The sequence below is a fragment of the Gavia stellata genome, chromosome 18 (assembly GCF_030936135.1).
Source record: "Gavia stellata isolate bGavSte3 chromosome 18, bGavSte3.hap2, whole genome shotgun sequence".
Classification (NCBI taxonomy): Eukaryota; Metazoa; Chordata; class Aves; order Gaviiformes; family Gaviidae; genus Gavia; species Gavia stellata.
In genome coordinates this window covers 19,986,672-19,999,348 of record NC_082611.1, presented here as the reverse complement: position 1 = coordinate 19,999,348, position 12,677 = coordinate 19,986,672, and the positions used below count along the sequence as shown (strand labels likewise).

Genomic DNA, 12,677 nt, shown 5'->3' with positions numbered 1-12,677 from the left:
AGCCTCCAATGTTTGACCTACATCGCGTGAGGTGAGCAAAGGGTTAAAGCGCGGTGTGTAAGTACAGCTTCCCAAATCATCCATTTGGAGTAGTGGCTACATGGGTGCTTGTGGTGTTTGGGGGTACTGCAAGGGTGTTGGGTTGTAAGTGTTCTGGATGTACGTGATAGAAATTGTGATGACTCCTTTTGGTGCTGCATGTTGTCCTGGTAGCGTCTCTTAAACGGATGGACTTCTTCCTGCCAACTAAACAACGTATTCAACGTATTCAAAATTCATGTCAGATATGTACTGCAATGTAAGCCACAGAAATACTGTTGGTTTTTTTAGAGCGCTTTTGCTAATGATGAAAAGCAACTGCCAGCCTCCTGAGTTAAAGGACAAAATGAAATGGCAAGTGCTTTTCTGTTTCAGTAGATAATGATCATGTAGTTCACTGGGCAATTGATTCTCATGTTTACCACTTCCTTTTACAGGTCCAATAGTTTCCATCATTCTGTGAAAACGGTACTTAGAAAAAAATCCTGAAAAAAGACCGACAGCTGAAAAGTTACTACAGGTATAAATTTATGTATGGGATTTTTTTTAAGTTCTAAAATTAAAATGTGCTTAATATGAGTGGTTGGAATTTTAATCTGTGTTTTTCCTTCTGTCTTTCAGCATCCTTTTTGTTACCCAGCCATTAAATCCAAGTCTTGCTATTGAACTTTTGGATAAAATGAATAATCCTGATCATTCCACTTACCGTGATTTTGATGACGATGATCCTGAGGTAGGAATACGTTTTAATCACAGGATCAGATTAAGTTTTCATTTGCCGACAAAACTAAATGCTTATGGTTCATTGAGGCACAGAATGTTTTGTGATCTGGGAACAGGCTGAAGGGTTGCTTTTACTTTTGGTTGTGCTACTCTGTCACATGTCCAGGCCCTTAGCAAAATTCGTTATATTTGGGGGAGAGACGCTCAAAGAGAAAGAGATGAAAACACCTTAAAATTTTGTTTGTGGTTGTCCTTCAACAATTTTGCAGCAGTATGTGTGGACTGCTTCTCCAGTCCCGAGTTCTGTCGTGCATTCTGCTTTCTGTTTCTTTGTGGAATTATGTTTCCATTCATCTGCAAAGCAAGCATTCGTAAAAATCATTTTCTACCTCTGTAGAACTTGTTCTTTTGTTCCTAATTTACTTTCCTATGAGAAGAAGAGAATGATCCTGTAGTTGTTTTTGCCAAGCGGTTTGGTATGTGTTTCTTGCAGATTCTATTTTCTATCTTGGAATACTCTGAAACTCCATTTCACCTACGGTTTTGTCAAAGACAAAGTTTCTGATTTTCTGCTTTAACAGCTGGGAAAAAACAGCACGCTTATGTAAGATGATAAGCAGTGCAGGACTGAAGTGTTTTGTAAACAAGAGAAAACAGATATTCTGTTACTGCATCCTGTCTTCATACTTAACTGTATGTTAGTGAGGACTTTCCAACTATCAATACCATTAAACTGAGAGGCCACAAAGGAAATGTTATCTGAGCAAAGACAAATGCTGGCCAGCATTGTCTTTACTTGCTCAAATCCAGTGTTTTAAAAACCCTTGTCTTGAAGGTGAGGACACTCTACAGATAAAATGTCTCCAAATAATTCTAACTTTCATGTACAAAAACATACATGCAATCTGTATTTTTAGCTTCCGCTTTATTTCTGTCTTTCTTTGTTGCTATTATGCTAAAGAAACCTGCTAAAAACCAGGTACACAATACTGGGTTTCAAGTGAATATATTTTGGAATTGAAGTCTTTTATTGTTCACCTCTAGCCTCTGGTAGTGCCTCATAGGATTCACTCGAGAAGTAGAAATGGGAGAAGAGAAAAGACACGCTCTGAAATAAACTGTAAGCATGTGTAATATGACAACATTAAATATTCTTAAAATAATCATTGATATTCACATATTTCAACTAGTATTCTGCATAGCTGACGTATATAGAAACATTTTTAGTGATACAGAGGAAAAGAAAAACTTATGCTGTTTCACTTACGGATATAGGTTCTAGATGACTATGCCAAAGAAACATTAGTGTAAAACATTTGAATACACCTTTTGTCAGCACTTCAGCAAATCTCACGATTGCTTCATCTTAACTGAACAGGACGCAATCTGAGCTCTTCTGAGAGCCTGTTGGTATTGCTTCATACGCCACTGCAGCAGAGATACTCGGAGCGATGCCAGATTGTGCTAGGTAGCAGAATGGCAGAGGAAGATTTTTCTGCCTTAATTTAGTCTCTTGTTGTAGTTTGAACTGAAACAGTCCTGTAGAAATCAGGAAAGGAGGTGGTTGATCGCTGGCCATTACAAGCAGACTCCATCCCCCAAGCTGTAGTCATTCTTTTGTTTGAATTAAATCAGAGCAATCCTTGGCGCTTCAGTTGTCTTTTCTGAAGCTAAAATTGAGGGAAGGAGTGTTAATGAGCGTCTGCCAAAGAGCTTTCCTGGAAGATGCGATAAGCTCTCTCCAAACTTCATTCACGGCTCTTTAGTGCTAGTGATCTCCCCGAAGAACAGGTCCCAGAGGGAATTCCCACAATGGCTGTGTGTTTTATCTAAATTACATCTGTATTGCTGCTCTAAAGAGGGCACTTGACGGCCCTGTTTGCTGAATGGTTTTCCTCATCTTTCTAATGACTAGGTGGGGCAAGTGGCGATGGTGCTGCCTTTGTGATGGAAGAGTACTTTCTGTGCCCCTTAGTTTCCAGCAGGCACAAGTTGGGGGTGTGCCTGTGTCAGAAGTTTGCATCAGTGGGGCTGTGATGCACTCATTAAACGGGATTTGTCTTTTTTGTTAGCCTTTGGAGCTGAATTGGGTCTCATTGCAGTCCAGCTTAGATTCTTGTTTTCCTTTTCTCCTCTTTAGTTGGTCAAGTAAAATTTGATGCACCCTTGAGGAAAGAGACGGAGCCACATCGTGAGTTTGTGAGTTACAAGCAGCATGGGCTATGCTTTGCACATTATTCCCTGCAAATGTCTGTGGAGGAGGAGAAATCCAAGGTGTGTAGCATACCTCCTTAGCGCTACTGAAGTTGGTAGTGACTTTTCTGACAAGTGCCATATTGGTCCTGGATCTTTTGGTGCCATTGCAGTATATGCAGCAAGACCCCTTATTTGTGGGCTCTGCCAGGTGTGATGTATGTGCTAAGCAACAGCTCTTGGTCCTGTGGGTTTCCTCTATGCTTTATACCTCATTGCCAAGTATATCATTCCCCTTATTTATAGAGTTATTTTTTTAATTGTAGAATGCCTGTGCATATTCAAATGTTCCTCTCCCTTGTGCTTGTATTGACAATGATTGAGAACGGAAATAATAAAATTGAGAGCCTGGGAAAGAGGTATTGACACGCGGAAACAAACTTCACAACTCACCCAGAGTTATAAAGCAGGAGTGTTTATTGCGGCGCCGGGTGCAAGGGGATTTCTCCTCAAAGCTTGCACACCGGGTTAAAATCATGACAGGTATTTAAAACAGTTAACAACTTTAGTTATTCCTACTGGTTCTACCCCTTAATTAACTCTTGGTTAATACTTTTCTTACTTCATCTTAAAGTTATAGTTCTCTTTTAATTCACCATACATGCTCAGAGAGTAGGGGGCTTAATTGGGTTGGGGCTTTTCTAGCTAGGAGGTGTGTTCCTTAGCATTATAATGAGATTATAATGAGACAGGTTAACTCTAGGGCACTATTTTGGCAGTCCATTCTATTTTTCTAAGATTCGTCCTTGTGTTAATCGTTATTGCTAGTTAGTAGAGAGTTGGTGAAGACAGTCGTTATCTTTAGTATGACTAAGTGCCAGGTGCATTTGTTATGAAGTATCTTCTTTACATTCTTCTAATTCTTCTTACTTGTTTTTAACACTTGTTTTTGACCTTGTTTTTCAAGATGTTCTGTAACATCAAGACCTGATCCAGACTGCCCAATTCTGATTGAAATTGTGTCAGTTGCTCCTGCTTGTGTCTGAAGTAAATAGCAGTTAGGTCAGATTTGCAACTAATACAGATGTGTACTCAAAACCTCCCCTGAGATCTTAAATTGGTGACTGCTGCTTTCAGGGCCATTAGTTAATGAAAATGCCCTGAAGGCTGTAGTCAGTAAGAATAAGGCAATGTTGAGTCATGCAAATTGCATTCTAATGGTGAGCAAATGGACCCCCTTTTTCTCCTGAAATGGCTGAAGAAGGGCAGTTTTCACTTGGGGCTGCTCTGCTCGGAAAAGAACTGGATGGAAAGAGCTGCCCAAGTGCAGCAGCCCTCCTGCTGCCTCTGTCTGTCTGTCTGTGTGTTCAGAACTGCCTTTCTCCACCTTGCTGCTTCTCGGTCTGTTAGTAATTGAGCTGCAAGTCATCTGTGAATGAATGGGTGCTATTTCATTCTAGCCCATGTTGCCACGTGGCTGAACGGGGTTTCATCTTCTGTCTCTGAGCACGGTAAAGCTAGGTAAGCATTAAAAAAGAGAGACATGGAAGGACCATCTTTTGGCGGCAGTCCTCCACTTTTCACAAACTGGAGAGTTCGTGAAACTCTCCAGGCAGGCGGCTGTACCTGACTGCAGATATGCCGGACATCTAACCCCACAGCAAATGTGGAGTATGAGACCTTTTGTCTGCTATGGGACAAGACCCTGCTTGTAGGCAGTTGCTGGAGAACAGCTGACGCGTGTTAAACTTATACCTTCATTTTCCTGTGCAGTATCATCTGCATCACAGTTCTATCCACAAAGCTGAGATGCTTTTTCCCCTGCCTTTCAGGATTGCTGCAGGCACGTGTTTTAAAGATATGTTGATCTAGCCAGCATGCTGTAAGGGTATGGATAAGATCAGGTTTCTCAGTGATACTTTTTCTTCCCACCAAGTTAGACTGGTAAAAGATACCATTTTCTTCTAAGAAAGGTGATTGTATATGTTGCTAAAAACACTGGGCTGCTCAGACATTAGAGAAAGGGGCTAATTACAGAGAGAGAGGCTAGACAAGTCTCTCCATAGTAGTAACAGCACTGTGTTGAATGTGAGTTGTTTGCTAGCTCTTGTGACTGTCCTTTTCCCAAATAAGTATTGCTGGACTTGCCTCGCAGGTAGGAAAGCTGAGTCCCTGTGAGATCAAACACCTTGCCTGGTCCCTGGCAGAGCTGTCATTAGATGAGTGCGAATCTGCGACCGTCAGTGTCATCCTTGGTGCATCTTCTGTGCTGCCTGTGGCACGGGAGGGATTTTTTCTATCTGTAGGAAAGAGGAAAAGGTTTTGGGTTGGTTAAGAAAATGGGGAAGGTTTCTTCTCTGTGGCCCGGTTGTCCTGGGAGTCCCCGTGCTGCTTTATAAGGGAAAGTTGCAAGGCTGTCTCTGTGGTGGAGCCCAAGGGGGATGCTCTGGGGGCAGCAATGGAGCAGAGCCCTCCATTGCAAGTTGAGCCTCAAGGAGGAGAAGGTTTCAGCCCAGGTCACGTCGCCAGCTTTTGGCGGCAGTCCTCCACATTTCACAAACTGGAGAGTTCATGAAACTCTGAGAGGCGTCCCACTGCGAGGAGGATGCTGGTGGCAGCCTGCTGCGGTCCAGGAGAGCTCACTTGGGACGGCTGTTTGTAGGTTTGTAAGATGATTGGCTTTAGTCATCAGGAAGTTACTGGAAAGTTACTGGAATTCCAGCAACACTGGTACTGTTTCACTCGGGCTATGGCCCAGGTAAGGGATGTTCCAAGGCTGTCAGGGGATGGCTGGTTATTCCCGCTCTCGTTACCGCCTTGAGTTGGGTAACAGGAGTGCTTGGTACAGTCAGTGCTGCTCCCCACCTTAGCCATGCAAGAGTTCCTGGTACAGTCAAGGGACGCTTAACCGCCCAACTCGTTGCGCAAAGGCCGAGGCCCAGCTGGAATTCCTGAGATCATAGAGCAGCCCAGGAAAAAAGTGGGGGGGAAGGAATGCACCACCAGAGCCCGGTACTCCCCAGCCTGTGGTGCCCGGTGGCACTGTGTGGGATGGAGAATGCCCTGGCGGGACCCTGCCAGCTGAGGAGAAGGGCTGGGTGTGCGGGAGGGGAGACTGACCCCTGCTCTGCCTCTGTGACCGTGAAAGACCACTGAGCCCTGGTGCTACAGCGTGGTGGTACCGCAGCATGTTTCTGTCCTCAATATCACGGGGACTTAGATGGCTTTTAGCTTCCAGAGGAAACATGAGGCCAAGACTAAGGATGAAGGTAGTGTCAGTCCCAGGAACAGCTATCGAACCGTCCTGTAACTGCGTGAGTGATCAGTGCCCTTGACATCTTTGCGTTTCCTTGTTCAGGCTGAGCTGCTGTGGCAGTACCTTGCTGAGTCAGGCCTGAACCTCCATCCAGAGCCTACCCATCTTCTTGTGCATTGTCTCCAGGCAATCACAGCCCCCGTTACTGCCTTGCTAACCTCTATGTCAGACATTCCCCTTGAAATGGGATTAACTTCCTGAGGCTTATAAATGTTCTTCTGCATTTGTGCAAAGGCAGCTGGCTGGATTAAATGGTTTCATAGTATTAAGGAAAAAGAAAACCTAGGAGGCATGACACTTGTTGGGGCCAAGGACTTTGTTTTAAAAAGCAGTGGGGAAAAAACAATTTATTTTGGGGGGGGTTTCATGGCTGTATGGCAAATGGCAGGGTCTCCAAAATGTAGGCGTTTGAAATCTTGTCTTGATTCAGAACAGGAGTAGAGAAGCAGTTCAGGGTTTGGAAGTGAGATGTAAACTAAGCAAAAAGTGAGGAAACAAAATGGATTCCCAGCATGGGAATAAAAAGGGAGAAAGCAAATCCAGGGCTGTGCCTTGAGGTCTGTGCTACCAAAAAACCCGATGTTCTCCCCTGCAATGTGGGATTGCATTGCTCAGAGGAAGGCAGGGGGGGAAATGGCTGAAAGGGAAAGGGGCCAACTCTGTTGTCCTTCTTTTTTCAGAAGAAGACAAGTATGAACCCTGCCTGGACAAAGAGGATTATGTGCTGCCTGTTTGGGACTTCATGATTGGCACTTCACGAGGTTGCAGTTAGGTAAGTGATGTCACTGCAGTTATTCGGGAGGAAAAGTTTTGATAGCATCTAAAATGACTGAGTGTTGCAGTCGTATTCCTTTCTTTAACCAAGTGCTGGAGTTTTACCTTTATGGGTTGAAGTGGGGGTAGTGGATGCTCCCATCTGCATCCCTGTGATGGTGTAAGCTGTCTGCGCCAGCTCTTCCCTGCTCTCCCTGGATCCTCATTGCAGCTCTTGTCTTTGCCTTTGCTGTGACTCTGTCCTCTGCAAGACACCAGATGTGCCCAATTATTCTGTGGGTTTGATCTGGTGAGTGCAGCACTGGTGACAGGACAGCTATGTTTCTGATGTGCCTGTTCCAACCCCCGCCAGGGGCTCTGGTGTTGGTGTTCGGAAGCTAGACAGTGCCTGTGCTGTCAGGTCTCATCTCAGAGCCTGCAGCAGGGCTTTTGGGGATGCCGGCTGATAGTGCTCTGTGTCCCTCTAGCACTGCAGCAAAGGAGAGGTTACTAATGCAACATGGCTGCCTGTTGCCCTTGGCTGTATGCTCTTTTGTTTCTGCAGGAGGGTAAGAGCGATGTAAACAACGCTTCTCAGGGGATGGGGGGGGAGGATTTTGAGCCCTGTAGGGCAGCTCCCTGCATGGACTGTTAGCTGTGCCTCTAAGGAGACCAGGGCCAAGAGCCTGGTTTGATCAGACCCTGCTAGGGTGGAGAAGGGTGGCTTGTCTGAAGTGCTGAGGTGGGTGGCTTGCTTCTGCGCTGGGCTGTGTGCAAGTGTGATCCCCCCCTCTCTGCTTGCTTGGGACTAGCTGCAGTCTGTGCTGCTTGAAATGTGTCCTTTGAGCCAGAAACGCAGGCAGCCAACTGAGAGCCAAGTGTGAATTGGGAATGGTGGCTCCAAGGTGAACCTAATGGTGAGAGTTGGATATTGTGAAGGAAAACAGAGGTGAGCTCATGGGGCAGAGAGGGTGTTGGCAAGGGAAGAGGGGCTTGTTGGTCCCTGTGGGGTTGTATGTACAGCCCCAGGAATGGAGAAGGAGCAGTGATGTAAACCCTGTACCTCCTCTGAGTTGGTGGTCCTGAGCATCCGTGGTGGTGTGAATTTCAGCTTCTGGGCTCTCCTTTTGAAAGCGTGGGTCTCCCCTGGGGAAGATGGCTGATGCTTCACTTTGTGGCTAGCTTGCAAGTGTTCTTGGAACTGATAAGCCCTGTGCTGAGGAAGAAGCCTGGAAGGGACTTGGTCTTCCCTGTCTCAGCTACACCTGTGTCTCGGGCAGCAAGCTCTGTGAGAGGGATGGTCTGTCTTATGACTTTTCCACCTCTGAGCATGGTGAAGCCCACGACTGGGTCAGAAAGCGGTGGCTGCAGTCTTCTACATCCTGCAGGACGTCCTGAACCGTGTGTGTAGGCTTGCAAAGTATGTACACCCATGTTGATTTTAATTTTGGGTCCGTTGCTGTTCAAAAATGGCAGCTTGGCAGGGCTGCCTGGTGTCTGTATCCATCAAGAGCCATGGTTATGGTGAAGAAGCTACTGGACAAGCTGGCTGTGTCCTCCCCCTGCTCAGCTGCCAGCACTCTGGCTGGTAGCGTACAGCTGCAGCGACACCTCCCTGCTGTGCTCTCTGGGAATGCAGTGTATTCCTACCCCTCAAAGTCCCCGTTAGCTTGAAAAAGTAATAATCTGTAGTGTTCACCTTCTCTGCCATCGGAAATTAAGCAGCTTTGGCAGAACGTGTGTGTTTTGGGAAACGCTGGAGCCCCCCGAGGGCTTTGTGTGCAAAAGCCAAGAGAATCCAAGAAAGCTGCTTTTTGCAGAGAGCACCGGTCCCCTTCTGCTTGCTCACCAGGGTCTCCGAGGCTCCCCTTTCATAGGGCTGCATCAGCTATTGCCTGCTGCCTGCCAGGATTTTGTCTGGGTGTTTAAGGCCCTGGCAAAGGGAGTTGACCTCCCTCGGGGCTGGGAGCAGGTTTTGCAAGGGTTACCCAGGCTCTCCCTCTAGTGATGGGTGCTGCAGGGAGGCTGAAGAGCCTGACTGAGCGCAGGGATAGAGCTGGGGCCCTCTGGGTGCTGTGCTTCTGTAGCCTGGGTGGCTGAAATTAGCTCCTGCAGACTGTCTTGATGTGCTCTTCCCAAGTGGTGACCTCTTCAGGGCTGTCATTTGGAATTTCCACAGTGATAAACCGTGTTGCTGCGCATGCTGGTGTAGTTGCCCTCCAGGTGATGGGCTTGGGTACGTCCAGCCCAGGGTCTGGCAGGAGCAGATGGAGATTTGCCGGGAGTTGAAATAAGGGAGTTAATGTATGTGAGTTGGGATGTGGGAGGAGGAGCCAAGGAGAAAAAGGCTTTGGAGTCAAGGTGTGTGCATATGTTTCACCCTGTCCGGCATGTTTGTGCTCCCCCATCCCGGGCTTCTCTTGTACTGTGAATTCTGCTTTACTTTGGGTTGAACCTCTCTAGGAAAAAAAAACCTGCCTAAACTTTGTGCAAGATCTGTAAGATCTCGCTGGGTCTTAATCTAGATGAGAAAGTGCAGTGAAATAGCCAGGCTATGGGATCCATATCCCAATGTCCACCTGGTAGAGTGGGGGTGATAAGCTGGCCTCTGCTGCTGTGAGGCGGATGGAAGGAAAGCAGTGGCTGGGAAGAGCTGCAGGTCACATCTTGCCCTGGTTACCTGACCTCAGAGCCCTGCATTTCTCTCTGTCAGTTAATGACTGGCTCGTCTCTGTGGCAGTGTACGGAACACAGGGCAAAAATGAACCTGCCCGTAGCATGTAGCTTCAGGGTCGACACATGGTGGGAGGAGGATGAGCCCAGGTTGTGCTCATGCTGAAGGCACCAGAGGGTGATGTGGTGCATACCAGGGGTGGGTGACACTTTATTGCGTGCATTTGTATTTTGTTGCTCAGTCCTTGGAAGAGACTGTACGCTGAGAGGCAGACGTTCTGCTACGTGCCTGTCCTGTGGCACAGGGTGAGCCCTGCCTGAAGGCTTGCTGTTCCCCAGGAGCCCAATGCACGTGCTCCCAGGTGAAGTGCGTTAATGGCTGTGGGTCTTCTCAGGTCTAGTTATCTAGGCAGGAGCCTTTTTGTTGGAGAGGAAGTGTGGGGAAGAGGAATAGGTGACATGTTCTTTTAGATAATGATTTCACACTTTGCAGTCCCGTGGCATTTGCCCAAGGCTGAGAGTTTGAAGTGTCCTGGATGGCTTCTTAATGAAACACCAGTGATGCTGACTGTGAAGCAGGAATTAACCTCCAGGTATCTGCTTTGGAAGTGCTGTTTTTTGCCATCTTAGGCAACTTGAGTTTTCCACCATGATGGAAACAGCCGGTTCCGTTTTCCTAGTCGCGGAAGCATCTCTGGCCTTGAAATGGGCATGAGGGATTTGAGGAGAACTCGGCAAGCCCTGAGCTCCCTTCAGCCCTGTGTCAGACCCTGCACAGGAGTGCTGGGCAGAGGCACTTGGGTGAAATGCATCCGTTTGAGTGGACCAGCGGTGTGTCCAGTGATGGAGCTGAGAGCCCATGTGGAGCTCCTCAGTGAGGGAGTGAGGGGGAGCCTGGCTTCAGCGAAGAGTGTAGAGCTGTGTCTGTTGGGCTGTGCTTGTCGGGGTGTACTTATTACAGCGCTTCCCTGAGAAATGACGAGGTTGGCTGTGCCGGTTTGTGCACCGGTGTCGCCTGTGCCGAGCGCCGTGCCACAGGCAGACTGGGAGGTGTGAGGTGGCAGCCGAGCAGGTGAGCGGGTGGGACTGCGGTGCGAGTTATCGCCCAGAGAGCAGGAGAAGAGCAGATGGTCCCTTCTGAGGGCAGTGCTGGCACCTCCGTGGGGCGTGAGTTGATTTTTGGGCTCTGTCGGCACACGGGCTGTGTCCAGGTGGCGTGTGGCTCTTTTCGCGGTCAGTGCTGTGCCCGGGGAGAAACCCTTTGGGCTCTGCCCTGAGTGTCTCCAATGGCTGCTCTGTTTCAGGGTGACCCCCGCAGGGATGTGGCCGTGCTGAAGCTGGGAGGAGGGTGCGTTGGAGGCAATTCCCGCGCGTGCTTGCCGTGGCCATTGCAGGCGTTCCCTGCGCGGCTGTTCCTGCTCTGGGATGAGGCCCTGCTAGCCGGGCCTCTGCAGTGCCCGTGCCCCCGGAGATGAGGGAAGCGCAGCGGGTCTCTGTGGTGCTGGGGCAGAGGCTCCCTGCCGAAGCCGTGCGAGCTCGTGAAGCCTTTGGCAGGCCTGGGCTCTCTCCGTGCTCTCTGGCTGTCCCCTCCAGCCAGCCGGCAGATGCAGGGGGACCGCAGGCGGCCGCGGCTCCTCAGCGGGGCCATCGGGCCCCTCCGCCTCCGTGTCCGTGTCCGCCCTCCTCTCCCGAAGGCGGCGCCCCCCTCCCCTGCCGGCGCCCGGCCCTTGGCCGTGGCCATGGCGGTGTGGGGCCCGCCCGGAGTCCCGGTTGCCTTCGGCAGGAGGGCAAGAGCCCGTCTGGCAGCGGGGACCGGGGGTGTGAGTGTGCCCCGTGTCCCCCGCGGGGGGGAGAGGTGGGGGGACGCTGGTGACCCCCCGTGCTGGGGTGGTGGTGGCCGTGTCCCCTCCCCGGAGGAAAGCGGGAGGGCGGTGCCGGTGCCCAGGGTGCTTTTTTGGGAAGGCTTTAGGGGTGAGGTTGCGGGTGGAGCAGAGTGGGGCTGTGGTGCTGGGTGAGGTGCCCCCGGAGGCTGCAGCCCTTTCTCTGTGTGGGGAGGGGGAGTTGGGGCCCCTTCTTCCCCCCAGGGCTGGACGGGGAGCGAGCTTTGCTCCCTGAAGGAGAACCTTCCCAAACTTCTCCCTTTTTTCCCCATGGGATGCCGATGTGGGTTAAATGTGGAGGGGGATGGAGGCTGCCTGCCTCGCCGCTGCTGGTCTTGCCCCCCTCGTCTCGCACGTGGGCTTTCGGATGTTTTGGCCTTAAATCTTTGTGTGGCCCTGTCTGTAAATGAGGGACGAGACGATTTATTCTCGCTCTGTCTATAAACTGCCGTGAAGGCTTGTGATGAAAAATACAACTAATGGCCTAGCTCAGAGCGACTGCGCAGCCAACTCACCCTGACTGTCCTTTCCTTGCCTTCTAAATCCATAGGTGATTTCCTGAGAAGCAATTCCTGTCTACGTCGAGGGAAAAGCCAAAGGCTGGACTACTCCAGGAGGGTGCAGCTTGTTCTTAACAGGTTGTCCAGCCTTGCCCCTTGGCTGAAGGGTGGGACATGGCCTCAAGTTGCGCCGGGGAGGTTCAGGCTAGATATTAGGAAAAAGTTCTTTACTGAAAGAGTAGTGAAACATTGGAACAGGCTGCCCAGGGAGGTGGTAGAGTCACCCTCCCTGGAGGTATTCAAGGAGCGTGTGGATGTGGCATTGTGGGATGTGGCTTGATGGGCATGGTGCTCTGTGGTGTTGGGTGGGTTGGGTTTTGGTGTGGGTTTTTTGGGGTTTTTTTTGGTTTTTTTTTTTTTTCCTAGGTTGGACTTGATGATCTTACAGATCTTTTCCAACCTTAGTGATTCTGTGATTCTGTGAAATAACTTGGTGAAGCCAAAGCCTGCTCTGTAGCACCTCGGGGTTACAGCCAGTGCTGTAGTGTTACAGTAATAATCCACTCAATAGGGAATATTTGCTATTCTGGCAGCCAGACC

At 49.2% G+C, this 12,677-nt stretch overlaps 2 protein-coding genes across 2 annotated transcripts in view; one reads left to right on the top strand and one right to left on the bottom strand.

The window, feature by feature from the left end:
• Positions 1–12,677, bottom strand: part of LOC132318652 (syntabulin-like) — a 42,101-nt gene that overhangs the window by 24,846 nt on the left and 4,578 nt on the right.
• Positions 3,025–12,677, top strand: part of LOC132318651 (hydrocephalus-inducing protein homolog) — a 164,634-nt gene continuing 154,981 nt past the window's right edge. Inside the window, exon 1 of the mRNA XM_059826624.1 lies at positions 3,025–3,036. The gene's annotated coding sequence lies outside the window, so the exon portion shown is untranslated. The remainder of the gene's footprint in view (positions 3,037–12,677) is intronic.